Here is a 23,523-nt window from a genome sequence, read left to right on the forward strand (position 1 = left end):
ATACTGGGATAAAATCACCCAGATTTTGGAGGCTATTACCCCAGCATAGCCTAGATCTTGCCTGATAGATCTTCCTAATCCTCAAAGATCTGGACCTTAACACTTGGAGCAATAGCTGGATGCCATGGAATGAAAGTCCTATCATGATCACAGTAGGTGAATGTCTAGAACAGGAAGGCCTAATCCCGGTAAAGAAGAACCCATATCTCTCACAACAGCTTCTATCATCTTTACTCACCTGTTACCATTATTGGGATCTCTCTGTTTTTAGAGACAGATTTTGCCCCCTTAACACTTCCACCCATTTGTATTATCTCTGCCCTTATCCTCTTTCTCATGATAATCCTTCCGATCTGCGGGTACAATAGGCAGAATAAGGGCCACTGCAGATGTCCATATCCTAATCCTACAGAGAACTTGTAGACTTTCCAGATGTGATTATGTTAGTGATCTTGAGAAGGAATGTTATTCTGGGTTATTTAAGTAGTCTCAACATAATCACAAGGGTCTTTATCAAGGAGGCAGGAGTATCAGAGTCAGAGGAGATGTGATAGGAGAAGAAAAGGTTGGAAGTGTGTTGCTGCTGGAAGAGACCTTGAGCCAGGGAACCCAGGCAGCCTCTTGAAGCTGGAACAGAGTGGATTTTCCACTCGAGCTTCCCTGTCAACACTTTGACTTTACCCCTGCAAGACACATTTCTGCCCTCTCTTCTACACAATTATAAATTTATGTTGTTTTAAGCTACTAAGTTTGGAGTAGTTTACAGAAATAGAAAAACATAATGAGATTTGTGGCTATATTTCCTTATTTTTTTCGGTTTCCAAACTAACTACTGTTTGCTACATCTGTTTTTTTCTGTTAACATACATCCACAAAACTTCACTGTTTGTTGGAACGGGGGTTTGGACTTGGGACCTTGCGTTTGTGAGGCATGCGGTGGCACTACTGAGCTAAACCCCCCTGCCCCTACTCAAAATTTTAAAAACCTAACTTCACTCTCCAGTTTGTAAAAAGTAGGGTTCTTAGAATTTATTTTTTTTAAACTTTTTTTTGGTTTCTTAGAATTTTGACTTTGTTTTTATTTGAGTTGTGACCTAACAAAGGAAAGCGGCAACAAATTAGCCATGCCTAGAGCTCATCAGCTTGCAAGCCAAAGCAACAGGGACTCTCTAAGCAGCTCAGACTCTAAATAAATCGTTTTCATAGTTGATATTACTGTCATTTAGATTGATCTCCCAAATTCCATAGTTGTTCATTTAAATTATAAGGAATTAAGCATAAATTATTAGCAATTCCTTCAGATCACCAAGTCTGAGTCAATTAACTCATGAATTGTGTTATGTGGTCAAAATTAACTGCATTTAACAGTCTATGTTTCAGCTGTTCAGGAGAAGTCAAGAGTTTGACAAAATATCAGACTAGATAGAAAGGCCCTCTTTTTTAAGGTCAAATCATATGAATATACTTTTTTCTGTATTGATTGGTGTGTCCTACTCCCATCGCTTTGAACTGTCCATTATTGCTTTATCAATTCTCAAAACAGTTACATGACACTGTTGCTGTTTTGAAGATAACAACATGGCATTAAGGGATGAATAAACAACTTGCCCAGTTTTCACAGCTAGTGAGTGAAGGAGCTGGGCTGAACTCAGGCAGTCTCTGAGATTTGACTCTGCAAATGGTGTCTCAAATCCATGCCCCAGTGTCACTGATATATATATGGGGGTCCTCACAGACCCGTGGTGTGGATTTGTCTCATTTCAGGCCCAGCCTGGAGTGAGCAGACACTGTCTTATGAAATGAAAGGACTTGTCAGATCATTTCTGATGGATCACATTTCTTAGAACAAGTACAGAACATTTTCCATTTGCTGATTGATTTTATCATGCCTCCCTGGGCTGGGATTTGGAGGAGGGAGAGGAAGCAGGTTTCATGGTTAAAGCCTGAGAAATACCTCTTGGGCAGTCATGGGTGAGGGGTTAGTAACGGGTGACTTCGGCCTGTATTTATGCTCACCTGGCGCAGGAAACTCCGGGTAGTTTGGCACCAACTCCTAACAAGCTCCCCATTTACCCTCATTCACCCTGACTTGACGGTCTGGTGGAGAATTTGTCTGAAGGAATTTGTTCCAGGAAAGGCTCCGCTGCATCTGACAGGAAAAGGAGAAAAGAGAGAGATAGAAAGAGAGGTATAAATCTTTGGTTGCTGTGCCTTGCTTGGTAAGCTGTTCTCCCCGGCCTGAAAGTGTGGAAATGAGTAAGTGGTGAGTCTCAAAATCTGGCTGAATATCATACCCCTGGGCAGAGATGTGGGCCCCCTGAGGAGAGAATTGTTGTTGTGGTAGAAATCATCTTTATTGAACATTAAAATTTGCATCAGTCATTAAGCACATGAAAATATTCAGCATCATTAGTCATTAGGAAAATATAAATAAAACCACAGTGAGATACCACTTCACACCCACTCAGATGTCTAGAACAACAACAAAAAAGACAGACAATAACAAGTGCTGGTGAGAATATAGAGAAAAATGGAACCCTCACACAGTACTAGTGGAAATATAAAATGATATAGCCACTTTGGAAAACAGTCTGGCAGGTCCTCAAATGTTAAACATGGATTCAGCAATTTCATTCCTAGATATGTAGCCAAGAGATTCAAAAGATATTGGTTAGGTGTAATCTCTTGAAAAGCCTCAGTTATCTTGTTAATCAGTGTCCCCCAATTCTCTCTTCCTGTATTGATTTGTTGACCCATTGCTGGACAAAATATCTAACACTTCTAATTTAAAGGAAGAGAGGTTTACTTAGCTCATGGTTTCAGAGGTTTCGGTCCCTGGTTGGCTGGCTCCAAGGCAGAAACATCATGGTGGAAAGGCATAGCAGAATACAACTGCTTAGTTCACAGTGGCCAGAAAGCAGAACACAGGGAAACAGTGCTATCCAGAGATATAGCCTCTAAAAACATGCCCTCAACCGGACCTTGTATCATGAAAGCACATCCAGCTATAAACATTAATGGATTAGTAATCAATCACCTTATCAGAAATCTCTTAATCCAGTCAAGTTAACAATTAACCCTAACAGTCACACTCCCTTTTATTTTATGCCATATTCCATGTCTTAGTCTGTTTTCTATTGCTATAATAAAATGCATGAAACCAGGAAATTCATAAAGAATAGAAGTTTGATTGGTTCAGGGGGCTGGGAAGTCCAAGAGCATGGTGATAGCATCTTCTCCCTGCAGTATAACTGGGCAGAGAACACCACACTGAGAGACAGAGCAAGGATACCAGCTCAGATCTCTCTTATTACAAAGGTGGGAGTACCACCCTATGATGCTAATACTATCAATATATAAATTTTGGGATTAAGTGCTCAACACATGAACATTGAGGGATGTATTCATATCATAGCTTTCCTTAATGATAAAAGTCTGCCTGAAGTGAATTATCAGCTTTTCATTACCCACCCCCTTCCCACTCAGCCAGTTTCTCTTGAACATTCTATCTGTCTGGTTCCTGGAGACAGCTGGGTTTGATCCTGACTCCTCCAATTAGAGGGAAGCATTTTGTGGAGCATCAGAGAAGAGGGGGACATTGACTAAATCACATATGTAATTAGCGGCTGCCAGACATCAGACATGGGCCTTGAGGAACAGTCACAGTCATGGAGTAAGAGACTGGGAGCCAGATTCTAGGGAGTAGTAATGGAGAAGAAAAGAAAACGAACTTCTCTAGTACAAAAAAGGAAAGAGCTCTGTACTAATGGTCCAATCAACAGCAGGTGAAAGAAAGCCTAGTGGAAGAAATCTCTAGGAAGAGTAAAAGATGAAGCATCACCTTAGATTTTTGGAAATTGATCCTTGGAACGTTTGGAGGTCTCTGGCTCCTTGATGAGCAACTCTCTGTGAAGTGTTTCCTCTTCATAGTTATTATTTTCAAGTAGAATGTTTATAGTTATCCAAAAGCCAGTTCTAGGAAATCCATCGACTTGTCTATTGGGTGTGAATTTACTCAGAGACAGGGCTAAAATTCTGTCCCATGAGAATGCTGGGTCTCAGAGTAATTAGCTAGAGAATATCAGGGAATGCAAGGGGGTGTTCTCTAATTTCACATGCTGACATATTTGGCTGATAGAATAATTTCTAATTTTTAAAAGTTTCTTCAAGTTTTTGTTATCTTTGATCAAAACTAAAGGTAACTAGTTTATCTTTCTTGACCACTTAGAAGTATTTCTAAGGTTTATTATTCACATTTCACATTTCTGTCTAGTGTGTCAACATTTTACATTTAGTTATCTAACAGATGTAAATGTGCTGCTACTGTATTTTCTGTTTATCATTCATTTAATTAGTTTAATACCCACCCTATTTTAATCTTTTTCATGAAATAATGTAGCTGATTTTGTGGTTTTTGTTTTTCTCTATTTGGAATTTACATATTGTCTATTATTTTTGTGGTTCCTCATTAAAACTTATACCATGGATAATTTTCTTAACAAAGTTTAAAATTAGGCAAATATCTCCTTTGTTAATCTCAAATTTAAAAGTTCTTTAATTTGATTCTTTTTATTTTCTACTTTTATGGTATTTTCAGTATCTTACTTCCCCACTGTCGGCTATCCATTAAATAATGCATTATTTCAATTATTACATTTTAAAGCAACTTTTAAAAGATTTATCATTATATTTACCAATTACTTTCTTCACATTGTTTCTTTTTCTTGTATATCCTTTTATTGGTACATTTTAGGTATACGATATAATGACATTCATCATTGGAGATATGCACCTTTACATACTCTCTTGGTTCTTATTTTTTCTCCCTTCCCCTGCCCTCCCTTCAACCCCTCCATCCCTCCCTATTTACAAAGACTTTGTTTCCTTTGTTTTTCATTTTCTCCTATTAATTCCATTCCCTTCTTTCCTTTCCCCTATCCTTCCCAATTCCCCTTCCCCTTTGCCACTTTTCTTCCTATTTCACATTATTTATTATACCTTTTATACCTCATTTACACTTACAGTTTCTCACAGAGAAACTCTTCAGTATTTACACGTGTGTCCTATTTATTTCACTTTAGAGTATCGCCTCATTGTGCATCCATTTAGCAATAAATGTCTCTAATTTCTCATTTTTGATGGCTGAGTAGTACTCCATTTTATTTAAAAAACACCACATTTTCTTGATCCAGTCTCCAGTTAATGGGCATTTGCCCTTTTGCAAGTTTTAGCTATTACAAATTGTGCTGCTGTGAACATGGGTGCACATATATCACTGTGGTATGATTCTTTTAATCCTTTTGGGAAGTTACCCAGCAGGGGAATAGCTGGGTCAAATGAGACTTTCAGTCCTAGTTCTTTGAGGTATCTCCATACTGATTTCCACAGTGGTTGCACCAGTGGACACTCCCACCAGCAGTGGAGCAGTGTTCATCTTTCCTCACAGCCCCACCAGCGTTTGTTATTGATTGATTTTCTTTCTAGAGTGAGGTGGAATCTCAGGGTTGTTTTCATTTGCATCTCTCGAATGACCAGTGAGGTTGAACATTTTTTCATATGTTTATTTGCCATTTCTACTTCTTTGTGTGAGAAATATCTGTTCATTTCAGATGCCCATTTTTGGATTGGGTCTTTAAATTTGAGAGATCTGCTTTTTTAAAGTTCTTTATAAATTCGAGTTAGTAGACCTTTGTCTGAGGGACCACTGGTGAAAATTTTTTGCCACATTGTGAGTTGTCTTTTCACACTGCTGGTAGTTTCTCTTGCTGTGCAGAAGCTTTTTAGTAAGAAGAGATCCCACTTGTTGATTGTTTGTCCTAGTTCAAGGGCAACTGAGGTTTCATTCATAAAGTCTTTTCCGACCCCAATGTCTTCAAGAGTTCTACCTAACCTCTGTTCCAGCTTGTTCAGCATTTCTGTGTTTATATTTAGATCTTTATTCCATTTTGATTTTAGTTTAGTGCATGGTGAGAAATATAGGTCTAGTTTTAATCTTTGGCAAGTTGAAACTCAATTTCTCCAGCACTATTTATTTATTTATTTATTTATTTATTGGTACCAGGGATCGAACTTGGATCCTTGTGCTTGTGCAGCAGGTGGCGAAACCACTGAGCTAAATGCCCGGCCCTCCAGCACCATTTATTAAAGAGGCTATCTTTCCTCCAGTGAGGGTGTTTGGCTTCTTTGTCAAAGATGAAGTGGCTGAGTGTGTCTGGAGTTGTTTCTGTATCTTCTAATCTGTTCCACTGGTGCTCTGGCTTCTTTCTTTGCCAGTAGCATGCTATTTTTAACCCAGTATCCTTGTAGTATAGTTTCAAGTTGGGGATTGTGATATCCCCTACCTTGACTTTATTGACTAGAATTGCTTTTGCTATTCTAGGTGTCTTCTTTTTCCAAATGAACTTTTGAATTGTTTTCTCCAGATCTGTGAAACATGCTGCTGGGATTTCAATTGTGATTGGACTGAATTTATATAGTAGTTTGCTAAGTATGGCCATTTTCACCATGTTGATCCTTCCTACCTAGAAGCAAAGGATGTCTTTCCATTTTCTGATATCCCCTTCAATCTCTTTTTTCAAAGTGCTAAAGTTTTCAGAGAAGAGGTCTTTGATTTCTTTTGTTAGATTGATTGCTAGGTATTTCAGTTTTTTGGATGCTATTGTGAAAGGAATTGTTTGCCCTATTTCTCTCTCAATGAGTCTGTTGTTAGTGTAGAGGAAAGCTATTGATTTTTGTGTGTTGACCTTGTATCCAGCTACTTGACTGAATTTGGTTATTAAGTCTAGAACACTTTTGGTGGAATTCTTGAGATCTTCTATATAGAGTATCATATCATCTGCAAATGATGACAATTTGACTTCTTCACTTCCTGTCTTTATTCTTTTTATTTCTTTCTCTTGTCTAATTGCTGTGGCTAATGTTTGCAAAACTATATTGAACAGGAGTGGTGATAGTGGACATCCTTGTCTTGTTCCTGATTTCAGTGTGAAGGATTTCAGTGTTTGACCATTTAGTATGATATTGGCTGTTGGTTTTTCGTAGATGGTTTTTATCAGATGGAGGTAGAGACCATCTATTCCAATTTTTTGTAGGGTTTTTATCATAAATGCGTGTTGGATTTTGTTAAATGCTTTTTCTGCATCTATTGAGATGATCATATGGTTTTTGTCCTTGGCCCTATTGATATAGTGTGTTACATTGATTGATTTGCTTATGTTGAACCATCCCTGCCTCCCTGGGATGAATCCCACTTGGTCAGGGTGTATGATCTTCTTGATGAGCTTCTACATTCTATTTGGCAGTATCTTAGTAAGGATTTTTGCATCTATGTTCATTAGTGAGATTGGCCTATAGTTCTCTTTTTCGGTTGGGACTGTCTCTGCTTTGGGGATCAAGGTGATGCTTGCTTCCAAGAATGATTTCGGGAGTATTGCCTCCCTTTCAATTTCGTTGAAGAGTTTAAACAGAAGTGGCACTTGTTCCTCTCTAAAAGTCTTGTAGAATTCAGTGGTGAAACCATTAGGACCCGGGCTTTTCTTACTTGGTAAGTTTTTAATTACATTTTAAATTTCATTGGTTGATATTGGGTCGTTTGGAATTTTTAGGTCTTCTTCATTCAACTTTGGTAGTTCATATGTATCTAGGAATCTGTCTATTTCTTCTGTATTTTCCATCTTATTGACATTTAGGTTCTTGAAGTAGGTATTGATGATCCTCTGAATTTCTGCTGTCCCCTTTCATTCCTAATTGTATAGATTTGGGCCTTTTCTTTCTTTTTTTTTTTTTGATGAATTTGCTAAGGGTTTGTCAATTTTGTTGATTCTTTCAAAGAACCAACTCTTGGCTTCATTGATTTTTTTGTATTGTTCTCTTAGCCTCCATTGCATTGTTTTCTGCCCTGATCTTTATAATTTCCTCCCTTGAATGAGCTTTGGGTTTGTCCTGCTCTTCTTTCTGTAGAAGCTTGAGGTTCAGCATCAGGTTGCATAATAGAGATCGCCCTGTTTTCCTAATGTGAGTATTCAGTGCTATGAATTTCCCTCATAAGATTGCTTTCATTGTGTCCCATAGATTCTGATATGTTGTGTTGTCATTGTAATTTATTTGAAGGAACTCTCTGATTTCTTTTTTAATTTCCTCTGTGACCCATTGGTTATTCATAAGTGTGTTGTTCAATTTCCATGTGTTTATGAAGTTTTTGCAGTTTCTTTGCTATTGATCTCCAGTTTCATCGCACTATGGTCTGATAATATTCAGGGGATAACTTCAGTTCCTTTGCACTTACCTGAATATGTTCTATGAGCGAGTATGTGGTATATTTTGGAGAATGACCCATGTGCACCTGAAAAGAATGTGTATTCTGATTTTATGGAGTCAAACACTCTGCAAACATCTGTTAAGTTTATATGTTCAAGAGTTTGATTGAGTTCTAGTATTTCATTGCTTGTTTTTTGTCTAGTTTATCTATTTGTGACAATGGGGTATTGAGGTCCCCCACTACTATTGTATTAGTGTTTATATGGTTTTTCAAGTCTGTTAGTATTTGTTTTATATAGTTAGGTGCACTAGTGTTTGGTGCATAGATATTTATGATTGTCATCTCTTCCTCTTGGATTGTTCCCTTTACAAGGACGTAGTGTCCTTCTTTGTCTCTCTTAATCAGTGTTGGTTTGAAATCCACTTGATGTGCAAAGAGGATAGCTACTCCTGCTTTTTGGGGGGTTCCCATTGCATGGAGTATTGTTTTCCACCCTTTAACTTTCAGTCTATGAGTTTCCTTTTGAATTAAGTATGTTTCTTTTGTGCAGCATATTGTTGGATCTTGTGTCTGGACCCATTCTGCCAGTCTATTTCTTTTGCTTGGTGAGTTGAGACCATTAACATTGATGGTTATGACTGATACGTATTGACTTATCATTGTCATGACTTTTTCTTTTTGTTTGATCCTCCCCCTTTGCTTTTAATTTCTTGTCGTGCCTGGTGGATTCATTCTGCTGGGCTTCCTGGGATTGTGATCCTCCTTGTCTTTTTGTAGGATTTGTCTAAAATTTTTTGGAGTGCTGGTTTGGTATTCATGAAGTTCCTGAGGTGTTCTTTGTCATGAAAGTATTTTATTTCTCCATCAACTTTGAAAGATAGTTTTGCAGGGTATATCAATCCAGGTTGAAGGCTGTTTTCTTTTAGGGCTTGGAATACATCACTCCAAGCTCTTTTTGGCTTGAGGGTTTTCATTGAGAAGTCTGCTGTGATTCTGATGAGATTTCCTTTGTATGTGATTTGTTTCTTTTCTCTCACTGCTTGTAGAACTTTGTTCTTCTGTTGGGTTTCTAGAATCTTAACAATTATATGCCTATGTGTAGATATTTTTGATCAAGGCTAGTTGGAGTCCTATATGCCTCGCTTATCTGTATGTCAAATTCTTTTCCCCTTCTTGGGGAGTTTTCTGCCATCACTTCTGTGAACAGTTTTTTTATGTCATCTGCACTCTCTTCTGTTTCTTCATTGACTCCAATCAGTCTTATGTTATTTTTCTTTGCATCTTCTAGCAGCTGCTGGATTGATTTCTCGTGGTTCCTTCCAAATTTAAAGAATTTTTTCTTTTCCTGGTGACTAATTGCAATCTTATCTTCTATATCTGAAATTCTGTCTTCACATTGGCTCATTCTGCTCCATAGAGTTTCAGTGGAGATTTTAATTTCCTGGAAATTTGTTTGCTTCTGTTTTATGGATTCAATTTGTTTCTTATGTTGGCATTCCATCATGTTCCTCAGCTCCTCTATTTTTTTTAATCTGCATCCTCTCTATATTAATCATGTCTTGTACTATGGGCACAATCTTTGCTGTTATGTGAGAAATTATTTCTGATTTCATTTTTTCCAGATCCTCTTTCATTGCTAGTTTAGGGAGCCTAGGTGGTTGAGTATCACACTGTTCCATCTCATTTCCCTTTGGGGTTGCTGTAGGTGATCTGGAAATCTGGTTCTGAGGCTTGTTTACCTATATTCTCATTTTGATGGGGGGGGTGGCAGGGTGGTGGTGGTTGTGTTCCTGGCACCTGAGCAACTCACCTCCTCTGTGCTGGGAGCTGTGGCATGCTTACCTGGAAGCTTCCTCCAGACTGGGAGCCACAGCAGGTCTACCCAGCAGCCTCCTGCATGCTGGGAGCTGTGGCATGCCTACATGGAAGCTTCCTCCATGCTGGGAGCCCTGGCACATCTACTCAGAAGCCTCGTGCATGCTGGGAGCCATGACATGCCTCAACCTAGTTTCTTATATACTAATTTTATTGTGAATCACTTTCCTTTTTTCTGAAGTATGTTCTGGTTGAAAAAATAAACCATTTTGATTTACACTAAATCTATCTATCTTCTTTTATAATTGTCTCAGCAATTTGCCAGAATATGTATTATTTTCATTCTAGAATGAGAAAAAAAGGCACAGAGAGGAAAGTGACATATTTATACAAAATTAAAGAACTGGTATATTTCAGATGCAGCCAGAGATTCTGGCCAAAGACATATTGGGGTGACTGTAAAGGAAGCATACAGTCAAACAGAAGTCCCTCTGGCTAATTATGAAAATAATTAGGGAAGTACAGAATACTTGTAGGCAGACTATGGTGCTTAAAATCAAGTTATTTGTACAAGAAACCATCCATTATCTCTAAAAATTACCTCAACAGAGAGTTTTCAAGCCTGAAGATTTTATTTGACTACAGATTAATTTGGATCAAGTAAAAGTGCCATGGTTTGGAAAGATAATGATCTTAAGATGACTAACTTGGCTTTATTCTCCCCAAATATCTGAAGGTTACACATAAGAGAAAGTATTTGGGAGATAATCTCTTAAAATTTATAGCTACCTAAGTTTTTGTTTTAAGTTCCCAAAATATATCTGAGTCATATCCTGAGTAAAACACATTACACCAAATTTCATTCAAGACAGATATATGGTGGCTAGAGATGTTTGTGAGGATGACATTAGGAAATTTGCAAGGAGCAGGACAGAGACTTTACTAGTTCATCAGTAGTCATTACCTTGGGTGGTGTTTGACTACTTATGACTTGACGCTCTTAGTAATAAAAATAGTTTTCAGAAGTCACCCAAGCTTTATGCTAAGCAAGCAGTTCACACACAAAACAACACTGATTGTTAGACACGCAGCACTCAAGATAATTCACTCAATCTGTCCATAGATTCCACACTTCTCACAAACATGAGACTCACTTTCACAATTAAAGCTAAATCATTAAAATTACAGTGGATTGGTGGTGACACATTTTGCAGTTCAAATCCTTTTAAAAACAAAACTTGTAGTCATTAGAACAGTGACAAAGTGCTAAAAACCCACATCAGCCCTCCCCAGGGACCCTGTTCTTTCTGGCTTGCAATTTATTAAGTTGACACTGGTTTTGTGGACAATTTTTTTAGTAGACTGTACACTCTGGTGACCATCTACCTCAGACACAATCAAGCAGATATTTTATCACCCTCAACAAACACAATTTACCTATTTCAAGGGACTTTTATATTGAGGAGTCAATGTACAGGTTCCTACTGCACACAGCCTTTGGGTGGTGTGAGAATATTAGAGTCAAGTGGGTTCCCATCACTGAGTTGCCAAGCCACATTATGGTTCTAATGCAGGCCAGCTGTCTAATCTTGACTGCGTGACTCAGTGTTCCTATGTCTTGTTTTTTTTTATCTCTAAAATAAAATTGTAATACTTATTCCTAATACTATTAAGAAGGTTCAAGGGATGCAAGTGAAGCTCATAGTGAGTACATGTTGGTTACCGCTAGTTTTCAGTAACTGAATTAGCTGAGGATCTATGTTGGTGCAGGTTGGGTTAAGGCAAGGTAAGGTCAGGTCAAACAGTTATAAGTTTTTGATTTCAGGGGTCCTGTTGCTTGAACTTCTTTGAGCACAATCAACTTCCTTTCACAGTACTACTACTTCAGCACTGCTACTAATGGAGGGTGGTAATTCTAAAAATCACACAAAAAGGATCAAGAAACCAATTACATTATTAAAATTTATACAAGGAAATAAGTGAATTAGCCATATGCTCATCCAATTTTATCCCACCATAGCACCGCTTTGAACAATCTAATGTTGTTCTGACTTTACACATTGGCATCTTCATCTACACCTATATTATCTATATCTATCTCATTGAAATTTTCAAATATTCGTTTTGCCAAGGGTCATGCAGTGTATGATGATCTATAGCGGGCAATATTATGGGCACCTCAACCTATTAGTACATGTGAATCTTGCTCATTATTCCTAATGATTACATATGAGTCTTATCTTAGTAATCTGAGTTTTCACCTGGGAATTTGTAATTTTCTGTGGTTTACTTGCTTTTATATAGTGCCCAACAAGAAAGTTTCAAGTGAAATCAACTTCAAAAAATCCATTTATTGAGTTAAATGTATTCACCAGTTCATTAAGTGGGGACAATTAAGCTGCTGCATGTTGTTGTGTTTCTTGATGCCTAGGCATCTATTTCTTCCCAACAGTTTGGTGCTTTGGTCTGCTTTGGTCTGATGGATGGGTCAGTGTGGACATACATACTGGGTCTGAGAATAGTTTCTATGTATGAGGCCCATGAAATACAAGTCCACATAGGCAAAAATTTCTGACTCTACATATTCAAAGATTTTGGGGACTCGGTGTGATGGAAGACCTTTTTCTCTATAAATCACAAAGGCCCTGTAAAAATTGACTGCATGTTCTCAGGTTTCCAGTTCCAATTTCTCCTTGTTCTTAAATGTACATGGCAGAGCCTGCCCTTGCATTTGAGAAGTGGAATATATGAGCCTAGTACTCATAGTGGTTAACACTTTATGAGAATTCCGGAGGAAGAAGAGAATGGATGTACTAAATTAAATATATGCTATCTTTGCAAATAAATGAGCCATAGTAACAAAAAGATCTATCATACCAAGGAGTCTTGAAGCAAAGAAGAGGAAGGACAGAGGGAAGAAGGGAAAAGAGATGAAGTTTTCTAGTGTTATGTTCTCCAATATGGTGTTCACTAGACACATGTGGCTATACGCAGTTAAAATGTCACTGGTATGCACTGAAGTGTGCTGTAAGTATAAAATATACATGGAATTCCAAAGGCTTGGTATGAGAAAAGGAATTTAAGATATGTCATTAATAATTTTTATGTTGATTTTGTGCTGACATGATATTTTGCCTATATTGAGTCAACTTTATTATTAATAATAATCTCACCCATTTCTTCCCATTTTTTAAAAGTGTGGCCATTAGAACATTTTGAATTTCATATGTGGCTTGCATTATATATTTCTATTAGACAGAGCTGCTTTTCTGCTTTCTTTAATAAATAGATAAGGATGATTTCTTATTTAGTTTATGTAAATAGCATCTTCAAGAGCATGAGAGCAAGTTGTACTTTATTTAGGCATGTTTGCTAAAATACTCAAAAAGCTTTTCTCACATCCTCTCAAGGTAAACCTAAGCCTTGCCCTGTCCTACACTCACAAATTACAACTTAGTGGAGTCTGAATGGAAATAGGCTCAATGCACTGAGCATGTGAGATCAAAATAAATTTGTGTGACTCATCTGTGAGCTTAAGTTTGGTTTAGAAAACAGAAAAGAAACATGACAGCCCTCCTTCCCATATATCCAAAATGGAAAAATCAGAAACAAAGCAATTTAAGTGGATTTAACCTGACTCAGAGAGGTCCCAGGTTTTGATGGAGACTTGTGACCACTGTTACCCTTCTGCAAATATACACAGGTGTGATGGTTTTCCTATTAGAGCTGCTTCCTTAATCCCATAGGATGTTTCACCAGGGAAGACCCCAATGGAACTTCCTTTACTCAGAGCTGACCGAGCAGAGACTGTAAAAATGACAGGATAGCTTTGGTCAATCCTGATTAAGTCTCTCACCTCTGTTCTCCCCATTGCAGACCTCTGTAAAAAAGGACTCTCTTTTCCTGTCCTGTGGCATGCTCAGCTCCTTCTGTGAATTCTCTCCATGTCACTCCTCTGTGCAAATGGCAGTGTTTAAGAAGCCTGGGCATGCAGAGTTTTGGAGGAGAGCACTTGGCTCAGTGACATTCGCAGCCTGCTGCCAACTGCTAAATAGCAGCCCTGCTGGCCAAGACTGAGGATACCTGTTACAATAAGACCTCTTAACAAGAGAAGGCACGCCAAAGACACAGATCCTTGTCAGAAACAATTATCAGAGTTAAGACAATGGTGATGGTAGAGGGAAACATTCCATGTTGCCAAAGATGAGCAGTATTTGTATAGTCTTATTGTTAAATGCTTAGGGACATAATGCAAAATGTTCCAGAAAATATAAATATTTTGTCTCTAGGAGTCAGACCCAGAGATTAGGAAAGGATAGAGCAGATCAAAGTTTAACCAAGGAAAGGAGGGTGATGGTAGCTGGCAGTAATTTCAACAATAATGTTAGCAGAACATTCTGCCTTATTGAGTACTTACTTTGCATCAGATACTGGAAGCACTTCACTTGTACTGGATCATGTACCCTTTATAATCACCCTGCTATTGTTCTCCACAGTTTATAGACCAGGGAAGTTTGCACAGTTAACTTGCCCAGGATCACACAGCCAGGAGGAAGGTAAGCCCAGGATGTGAACAAAAGCTTGTCTGACTTTAAATCCTCTAAATTTTCCACTGCGATAAAAGGCTGAGTCATGAGCACATGATATCTTCTCATTCTTTACAAAGTTAATAGTTTTGTGAGAGTTGCTCATGTAATTACTATAAATCACATTTGGCCAAGGCATAGCTCATGGAAAGTTGATTGGACTTTGTCTACAATTCCAGATCAGTGACTCTTCACTGAACCCTAGGGGACATTTGCCAATGTCTGTAATCAGTTTTGATTGCCACCACTGGGGTACAGGGCACTATTTATATCAAGGCAGTTGGAAACTAGGGAATATGCTAAACTTCCTACAATGCATAAGACAATTATCCAGCTCCATATCCCAGTAGCATCAATGCTGAGAAACTCTGCTGTAGAAAACAGACATGGACATCTACATAGTCACCCTGGCTCTCAACCTCACACACCCAGGTCACTCCTCAGGTTGTGAGAATTCTGTCACTCAACACATATCATTAGGCACTGACCAAGTGTCAACACAATGTGAAGCATTATTAAATACATTATTAAAACATCAAATGACATGATTCAATATTTTGTCAAAATTAAAGTTTTGTTATATAAAAGGGAATTTAGTGAAGCAGTCAACACCCAAATATTTTTGACACTGCAACATATTTGGTTAGCCACTATATGTTTAAAAAGGATAATAAAGAAGACTGAAGAAAGTCTATCAATCAGTTACGAATTCTGTGGAAGCTAATGAGGATCAAACCCAAGGGTGCTCTTCCACTAAGGTATACCATCCAATTTTACCTTTTTGTTTAACTTTAATTTTTTTGAGACAAGGTTACCCAATGAGATTCAAATTTATCATCCCCTTGCCTCAGTCTCTCTCAGTGCTTGAATTACAGCCATATGTGAGTGTATCCAGCTTTGACACTAAATTTTTAGTAACATTTAATGTTAAATCCATATTTATTCTGTATCTCATTACTGTAATGTTATTTTTTTGTCACTTGAGTTTTCTACAAAGTACAAAGAGCTTTTCTATAGCACTTAGAAATTTGTTTTAAATGTATTTTCAAAGAATATTTACTTATAATCTTTGGTTTTTCTTGCTGGTTATTAAAAATTATATATGCATCTTGTTGGAGTATGTATTGTAGAGAATGAAATATATTGTCTTACATATTAAACAACGTTTGTCATAAGAGTGAGTGAGTGCTCATCTATCTTGTATTTATTAGCCTATTGACTAACATTTCCCTCAGATTGTTGTCATTAAACAAGCTTGTGTGTGAGAACAGAGATAGTAAGTTAACAGCATTTCCAAAAGTCTTGTGCTTGATATTGATTTATGTGAACAAAAATTCAAATGTCTATTGAAATGATTAATTTTGTGAGATACCTCACAATCTTCCACAGTACTAGCAACTCAATAGTTAGGAAAAAAACAAAAACAGGTACAGTTCTTAACCATGGGAGCTATCTGACAAAGGAAACACAACTCAAAGGAATAATCATATGAAGGATTAAATCTACTACAACAGGCCATACCACTGCTCACAGCACACAGGAACAGAGTCCCCCCACCCCAGTGCTGAGGTGAGGCTTTCAGGCTGCTGTACCACCACCCCCTGTGCTGAGGAGCAGAGGCCCCCAGTATGGAGGAGCTGAGCCTTTTGGGCCACCATACCACAACTCCAGCACAGAGGAGCAGAAACACCCCCCCCCCCCCCCCCGCAGAATAGAAGAGGTGAACCACACAGGCACAAGCAGCACACCACACCCCTAGAAATGAGAAGACATGTAAACAAGTCTCAAAACCAGACTTCCAGATCACCTAAGGTAACCTCAAAGAAAAACGAGATGGAACAATCTGATATTCAAACACTTGGACTCCCTGAACTGACAACAAAAGAGGATCTGGAAAAAATGAAATCAAAATAATTTCTCAGATAACAGCAGAGATGGTGCCCATAGTGCAAGACATGATTAATAAATATAGAGAGGACACAGATTAAAAAAAAATAGAGGAGTTGAGGAACATGATGGAATCCCAACATAGGAAACATGGAATCCATAAAACAGATGCAAACAGATTTCCAGGACATTAAAAACTCCATTGAAAGTCTACACAGCAGAATGAGCCAAGGAGAGGACAGAATTTCAGATATAGAAAATAAGATTACAAATAGTGATCAGAAAAAGAAAAATTTCTTTAAAATAGAAGGGACCACGAGAAATCAATCCAGCAGCTGTTACACAATGCAAAGAAGAATAACCTAAGACTGACTGGTGTCAACGAAGAAACAGGAGAGAGTGCAGACAACATAAAAAAAAACTGTTCACAGAAGTAATGGCAGGGGAAAAGTTCACAAGTAGGGTAAAAGAACTTGACAGACAGATAAGTGAGGCATATAGGACTCCAACTAGCCTTAATCAAAAAAAAATCTACATATAGGCATATAATTGTTAAGATTACAGAAACACAACAGAAGAACAAAGTTCTACAAGCAGTTAGACAAAAGAAATAAATCACATACAAAGGAAATCTCATCAGAATCACAGCAGGCTTCTCAATGCAAAGCCCCAAGGCAAGAAGAGCATGGAGTGATGTATTCCAAGCCCTGAAGGAAAACAGATTCCAACACAGATTGATATACACTGCAAAACTGTCTTTCAAAATTGATGGAGAAATAAGATACTTTCGTGATGAAGAGCACCTTAGGAACTTCATGAATACCAAACCAGGACTTGAAAAAATTTTAGACAATATCCTAGGAAAAGACAATGAGGATCACAATCCCAGGAAGCACAGCAGAATGAATCCATTGGGCATGAAAAGAAATTAAATGCAAAGGGGGACAATCCAAGAAAAAAAAAAGTCATGACAATGATAAGTCAATACATATCAGTTATAACCATCAATGTTAATGGTCTCAGTTCACCAATCAAAAGAAATAGACTGCCAGAATGGGTCAAGTAGCAAGATCCAACAATATGCTGCATACAAGAAACTTACTAAATTCAAAAAGAAACTCATAGACTGAAAGTTAAAGGGTGGAAAATGATACTCCATGTTACAGGAACCACAAAAAAAGCAGGAGTAGCTATCCTCTTTGCAGACCAAGTGGATTTCAAACCAACACTGATTAAGAGAGACAAAGAAGGACACTACATCCTTGTAAAGGGAGCAATCCAACAGGAAGAAATGACAATCATAAATATCTATGCACCAAACACTAGTGCACCCAACTATGTAAAACAAATACTAACAGACATGAAAAGTCACATATGCACTAATACAATAGTAGTAGGGGAATTCAATACCCCACTGTCACAAATAGATACATCAACTAGACAAAAAATAAGTAATGAAATACTAGAGCTCAATCAAACTCTTGAACAAATGAACTTAATAGATGTGTACAGAGTGTTCCAACCAACAAAATCAGAATACACATTCTTTTCAGCTGGACACGGGTCATTCTCCAAAATAGACCACATACTCATTCATAGAACATGTGTAAGTAAGTGCAAAGGAATTCAAGTTATCCCCTGTATATTATCAGACCATAGTGCAATGAAATTGGAGATCCATAGCAAAAGAAACTCAAAAAATTTCATAAACATGGAAATTGAGCAACACACTTCTAAATAGCCAATGGGTCACAGAGGAAATTAAAGAAGAAATTAGACAGTTCCTTCAATTAAATGACAGTGACAATACAACATATCGGAATTTATGGGACACAATGAAAGCAGACTTATGAGGGAAATTCATAACACTGAATACTCAGGAAAACAGAGCGAGCCCAATTAAACAACATGATGCTTAATCTCAAGCTTCTAGAAAAAGAAGAGCAGGACAAACCCAAAGCTCATTCAAGGGAGGAAATTATAAAGATCAGAGCAGAAATCAATGCAATGGAGACTAAGAGAACAATACAAAAAATCAATGAAGCCAAGTGTTGGTTCCTCAAAGGAATAAACAAAATTGACAAACCCTTAGTCAACCTTATCAAAAAAGGAAAGAAAAGGCTTCTCTTTTAGGAATGAAAAGGATGAAATTACAAAGGTCCCAGCAGAAATTCAGAGGATCATCAATACCTACTTCAAGAACCTAAATGTCAATAAGATGGAAAATACAGAAGAAATGGACAGATTCCTAGATACATATGAATTACCAAAGTTGAATGAAGAAGGCCTAAAAATTCCAAACGACCCAATATCAACCAATGAAATTTAAAATGTAATTAAAAACTTACCAAGTAAGAAAAGCCCGGGTCCTAATGGTTTCACCACTGAATTCTACAAGACTTTTAGAGAGGAACAAGTGCCACTGCTGTTTAAACTCTTCAACGAAATTGAAAGGGAGGCAATACTCCCGAAATCATTCTTGGAAGCAAGCATCACCTTGATCCCCAAAGCAGAGACAGTCCCAACCGAAAAAGAGAACTATAGGCCAATCTCACTAATGAACATAGATGCAAAAATCCTTACTAAGATACTGCCAAATAGAATGTAGAAGCTCATCAAGAAGATCATACACCCTGACCAAGTGGGATTCATCCCAGGGAGGCAGGGATGGTTCAACATAAGCAAATCAATCAATGTAACACACTATATCAATAGGGCCAAGGACAAAAACCATATGATCATCTCAATAGATGCAGAAAAAGCATTTAACAAAATCCAACACGCATTTATGATAAAAACCCTACAAAAAATTGGAATAGATGGTCTCTACCTCCATCTGATAAAAACCATCTACGAAAAACCAACAGCCAATATCATACTAAATGGTCAAACACTGAAATCCTTCACACTGAAATCAGGAACAAGACAAGGATGTCCACTATCACCACTCCTGTTCAATATAGTTTTGCAAACATTAGCCACAGCAATTAGACAAGAGAAAGAAATAAAAAGAATAAAGACAGGAAGTGAAGAAGTCAAATTGTCATCATTTGCAGATGATATGATACTCTATATAGAAGATCTCAAGAATTCCACCAAAAGTGTTCTAGACTTAATAACCAAATTCAGTCAAGTAGCTGGATACAAGGTCAACACACAAAAATCAATAGCTTTCCTCTACACTAACAACAGACTCATTGAGAGAGAAATAGGGCAAACAATTCCTTTCACAATAGCATCCAAAAAACTGAAATACCTAGCAATCAATCTAACAAAAGAAATCAAAGACCTCTTCTCTGAAAACTTTAGCACTTTGAAAAAAGAGATTGAAGGGGATATCAGAAAATGGAAAGACATCCTTTGCTTCTAGGTTGGAAGGATCAACATAGTGAAAATGGCCATACTTCCAAAACTGCTATATAGATTCAATGCAATCTCAATTGAAATCCCAGCAGCATATTTCATAGACCTTGAGAAAACAACCCAAAACTTCATTTGGAACAAGAAGAGACCCAGAATAGCAAAAGCAATTCTAGGTAACAGAGACATGTCAGGGGGTATCACCATCCCCAATGTGAAACTATACTACAAAGCTACTGTGATAAAAACAGCATAGTACTGGCAAAAAAAAAAAACAGACCTGAGGATCAGTGAAGCAGATTACAAGATGCAGATACAACTGCAGACACACTCAGCCATCTCATCTTCGACAAAGGAGCCAAACACCGTCCCTGGTGGAAAGATAGCCTCTTTCATAAATGGTGCTGGAAAAAATGGGTTTCAATTTGCCAAAGATTAAAACTAGTCCTATATCTCTCACAATGCACTAAACTAAAATAAAAATGAATTAAAGATCTAAATATTAAAAGCAAAACCCTAAACAGGCTGGAAGAGGGGTTTGGTAGAACTCTTGAAGACATTGGTGTAGGAAAAGATTTTATGAACAAAACCTCAGTTGCCTGTGACCTACCACAAGCAATCAACAAGTGGGACCTCTTCTTACTAAAAAGCTTCTGCACAGAAAGAGAAACCACCAACAGTGTGAAGAGACAACCCACAGTGTGGCAAAAAATCTTCACCTACTGTTCCTCAGACAAAGGTCTACTATCTTGAATCTATAAAGAACTTAAAAAGATCAGACCTCCCAAATTTAAAGACCCAATCTGAAAATGGGCATCTGAAATGAACACACATTTCTCAGACAAAGAAGCAGAAATAGCAAATAAACATATGAAAAAATGTTCAACATCACAGGTCATTCAAGAGATGCAAATGAAAACAATGCTGAGATTCCACCTCACTCCAGAAAGAATGGCTGCTGTCCTGAAATCAACCGATAACAATTGCTGGCAGGGCTGTGGGGAAAGAGAAACCCTGCTCCACTGCTGGTGGGTGTGTAGACTGGTGCAACCACTGTGGAAATCAGTATGGTGATACCTTAAAGAACTAGGACTGGAAGTCTCATTTGACTCAGCTATTCCCCTGGTGGGTATCTTCCCCAAAGAATTAAAAGAATCATACCACAGTGACATATGTGCACCCATGTTCATAGCAGCACAGTTTGTAATAGCTAAAACATGGAAGCAGCCCAAATGCCCATCAACTGGAGACTGGATAAAGAAAATGTGGTGTTTTAAAATAAAATGGAGTACTACTCAGCCATAAAAAAATGAGAAATTGGAGACATTTATAGCTAAATGGGTACACATTGAGGCGATACTCTTAAGTGAAATAAATAGGACACACATGTATAAATACCGAATACTTTCTCTGGTGTGAGAAACTGAAAGTGTAAATGGGGACTAAAAGGTATAATAGATAATAAGAAATAGAAAAGGCACAAATAGGAAGGGAAAGTGGGAGGGGTAGGGGAAAGGAAAGAATGGAATGGAATCAATATGAAAAAATGAAAACAAAGTCTTTGTAAATAGGGAGGGATGGAGGGGTTAAAGGGAGGGCAGGGGAAGGGGGAAAAATAAGAACCAAGAGAGATTATATAAACTTGCAAATTTCCAGTGATGAATCCCATTGTATTGTATATCTAGAATGTACCCATAAAATTAATAATAAATTTTTTTAAAAACACTACTACAACAAGCGCAAGTACAATGAAAGAGTCAGAGGACAATGAGTAATGAGAAAATGGAACATGACCAGGCTGATGGGAAGCTTCTCCAAAAGTGGTATTTGAGCTGAGAATTCGGTGATATGCAGAAGTTATTCCAGGCAGAGTGAAGAGCATATGTGAAGGCCTGTGTAGGTGTCAGTTTGTCAAGCAATGTCTCTGGAGCTGATGAAGTGTAGTGTGTGATTCAGTTGGGAGGGCAGGTAGGGACTGCACATGATGGATCCTGGCAGGACCCAATTCTACTGAGTTTGTATCTTGCAATTCATGTGGAATAATGAAAATGTTCAAATCAAGGAAGCAAAGGGAGACGACATGCCTTTTGAGAAGCTCCCTTTGGCCACTGGCTGATGAAAGTGTCATTCCAGAAGCAAAGCAAAGGCAAAGAGACTAAGAGACAGCTTCAGCCACCAGTATGGTGATGGCATAGAGTTGATGATGGACAATGGGATGGTGGTTATGGCAATAGAGGGGGGTTCGTGGATTCAAGAAAGACTTGAAGGGCAAAATGTACAGAGATTTACATAAAGAATTGGCTATGACGGGGACACATAAGGCAAAGGAAGGTGTGAAGTGCTTGCTGCTGGGTTCTGAGGTTTATATCTCATACACTGGAGACAACAGACAAACAGGCTTAAAATGGCAAATGTCTGCCCAGTCTCAAAAGAGGAAAAACATTTTTTATCTTTTATGTCCAGCTGCCTAACATGGCCTTTAATCAGCATTAAATAACCATCAGCTCTGAAACAGTAGGGTAATTCTGGGACATCTGAATATTTAAGTAAAGGAATTCGAGCCTTGCCAAATCCCAAATCTAATGCAAATCTTTCTACCCCATTTCGCCCTGTGTCAATCATGACATTTTCTAACAAGAAGGAGAAATCTACTGAAAAGCAAGATCTCCCTCAGTGAGCACACTGGTCAATCCTTGCCGGGCTGTCTGCTTCAGCTGTTAATTTGCACAAAACAGCTTCTGGAATGAGTCTGTGATGGATCTGTTGCTAAGATCAGCCATCTAAAGTGTACTCATATTTCTGCTTTCTGGATATGATATCATAGGGCTAAGAAAGAGTAGAGAGGTGCAGAAACTATAGCCTGAAGAGGAAGGGGGAAGGGACAGTGGCCACAGGCCAAGAAGAGGCGCAGGAACTACTATAGGTAAGGCAAGAATCCAGAGTCTAGTTTGAAAGAGGCCAGGTCTCAACATGAGTCCAGGCAAGAAACAACCACTCTTCAGGGGCCAGCAGATGTGCCTCTGAAAGAACTTTGGAATCTGACCTCAGTTCCAATCCAGCTGAGTAGGATGGGCTTCAGACAAGTTGCTTCTCCTCCTGGAGCCTCAGTTTCTTTTGAAAACATAAAAATCCCATTTTCTGCTTGGGACGCCCTATGCAGATGAAGCAGTTGCACCACAAGTTTGGGAACCCCTTGCCCTGGCTCCAGGTCCATTTGGTAAACACCTAGTTTCAAGGAATGAAAGGCTCCAGACAAAAGCTTATCTCCAGGTTTTTTTTCTTTCTTCTCATTTCCACTCCCCAACTCTCTCGGAGGAAAACTGTATAGGCTCCTTGAGTCCAGTGCAGTAGCTGGCTTAGCTTCCTCACTGACCAGAGGCAGAGTGACTGAGACATTTAAATGGACTTTCCTGTGTGATGCACGCTGCTGTCTCTGAGTCAGTGGATGAGGTCACTGGCTATCAGTCACATGCACACTGAGCTGTTAGGGGATTTTAAACAACATCATGCCAGTTGTTAGCTCATCTGTTAAAATTAAGGTTGTGCCTGAAATGGATTAGTGACAATACTCCTGGACTTTCTTCCAAAAGCCATAAAGATGGCCTCTTGAATTTAGAA

At 38.2% G+C, this 23,523-nt stretch overlaps 1 long non-coding RNA gene across 1 annotated transcript in view; it reads right to left on the reverse strand.

Moving 5' to 3' along the window:
* Window positions 1–23,266, reverse strand: part of LOC110347354 (uncharacterized) — a 33,985-nt gene extending 10,719 nt beyond the window's left edge. The window contains exons 1-2 of the long non-coding RNA XR_015442036.1: window positions 22,949–23,266; window positions 2,017–2,149 (exon numbers count right to left, since the gene is read on the reverse strand). This is a non-coding gene — a long non-coding RNA (uncharacterized LOC110347354). The remainder of the gene's footprint in view (window positions 1–2,016; window positions 2,150–22,948) is intronic.
* Between the last annotated feature and the right edge of the window lie 257 nt (window positions 23,267–23,523).

The sequence above is a fragment of the Heterocephalus glaber genome, unplaced genomic scaffold (assembly GCF_053883595.1).
Source record: "Heterocephalus glaber isolate CG9 unplaced genomic scaffold, H.glaber_assembly_v1.0 deba00001532, whole genome shotgun sequence".
NCBI classification, from domain to species: domain Eukaryota; kingdom Metazoa; phylum Chordata; class Mammalia; order Rodentia; family Bathyergidae; genus Heterocephalus; species Heterocephalus glaber.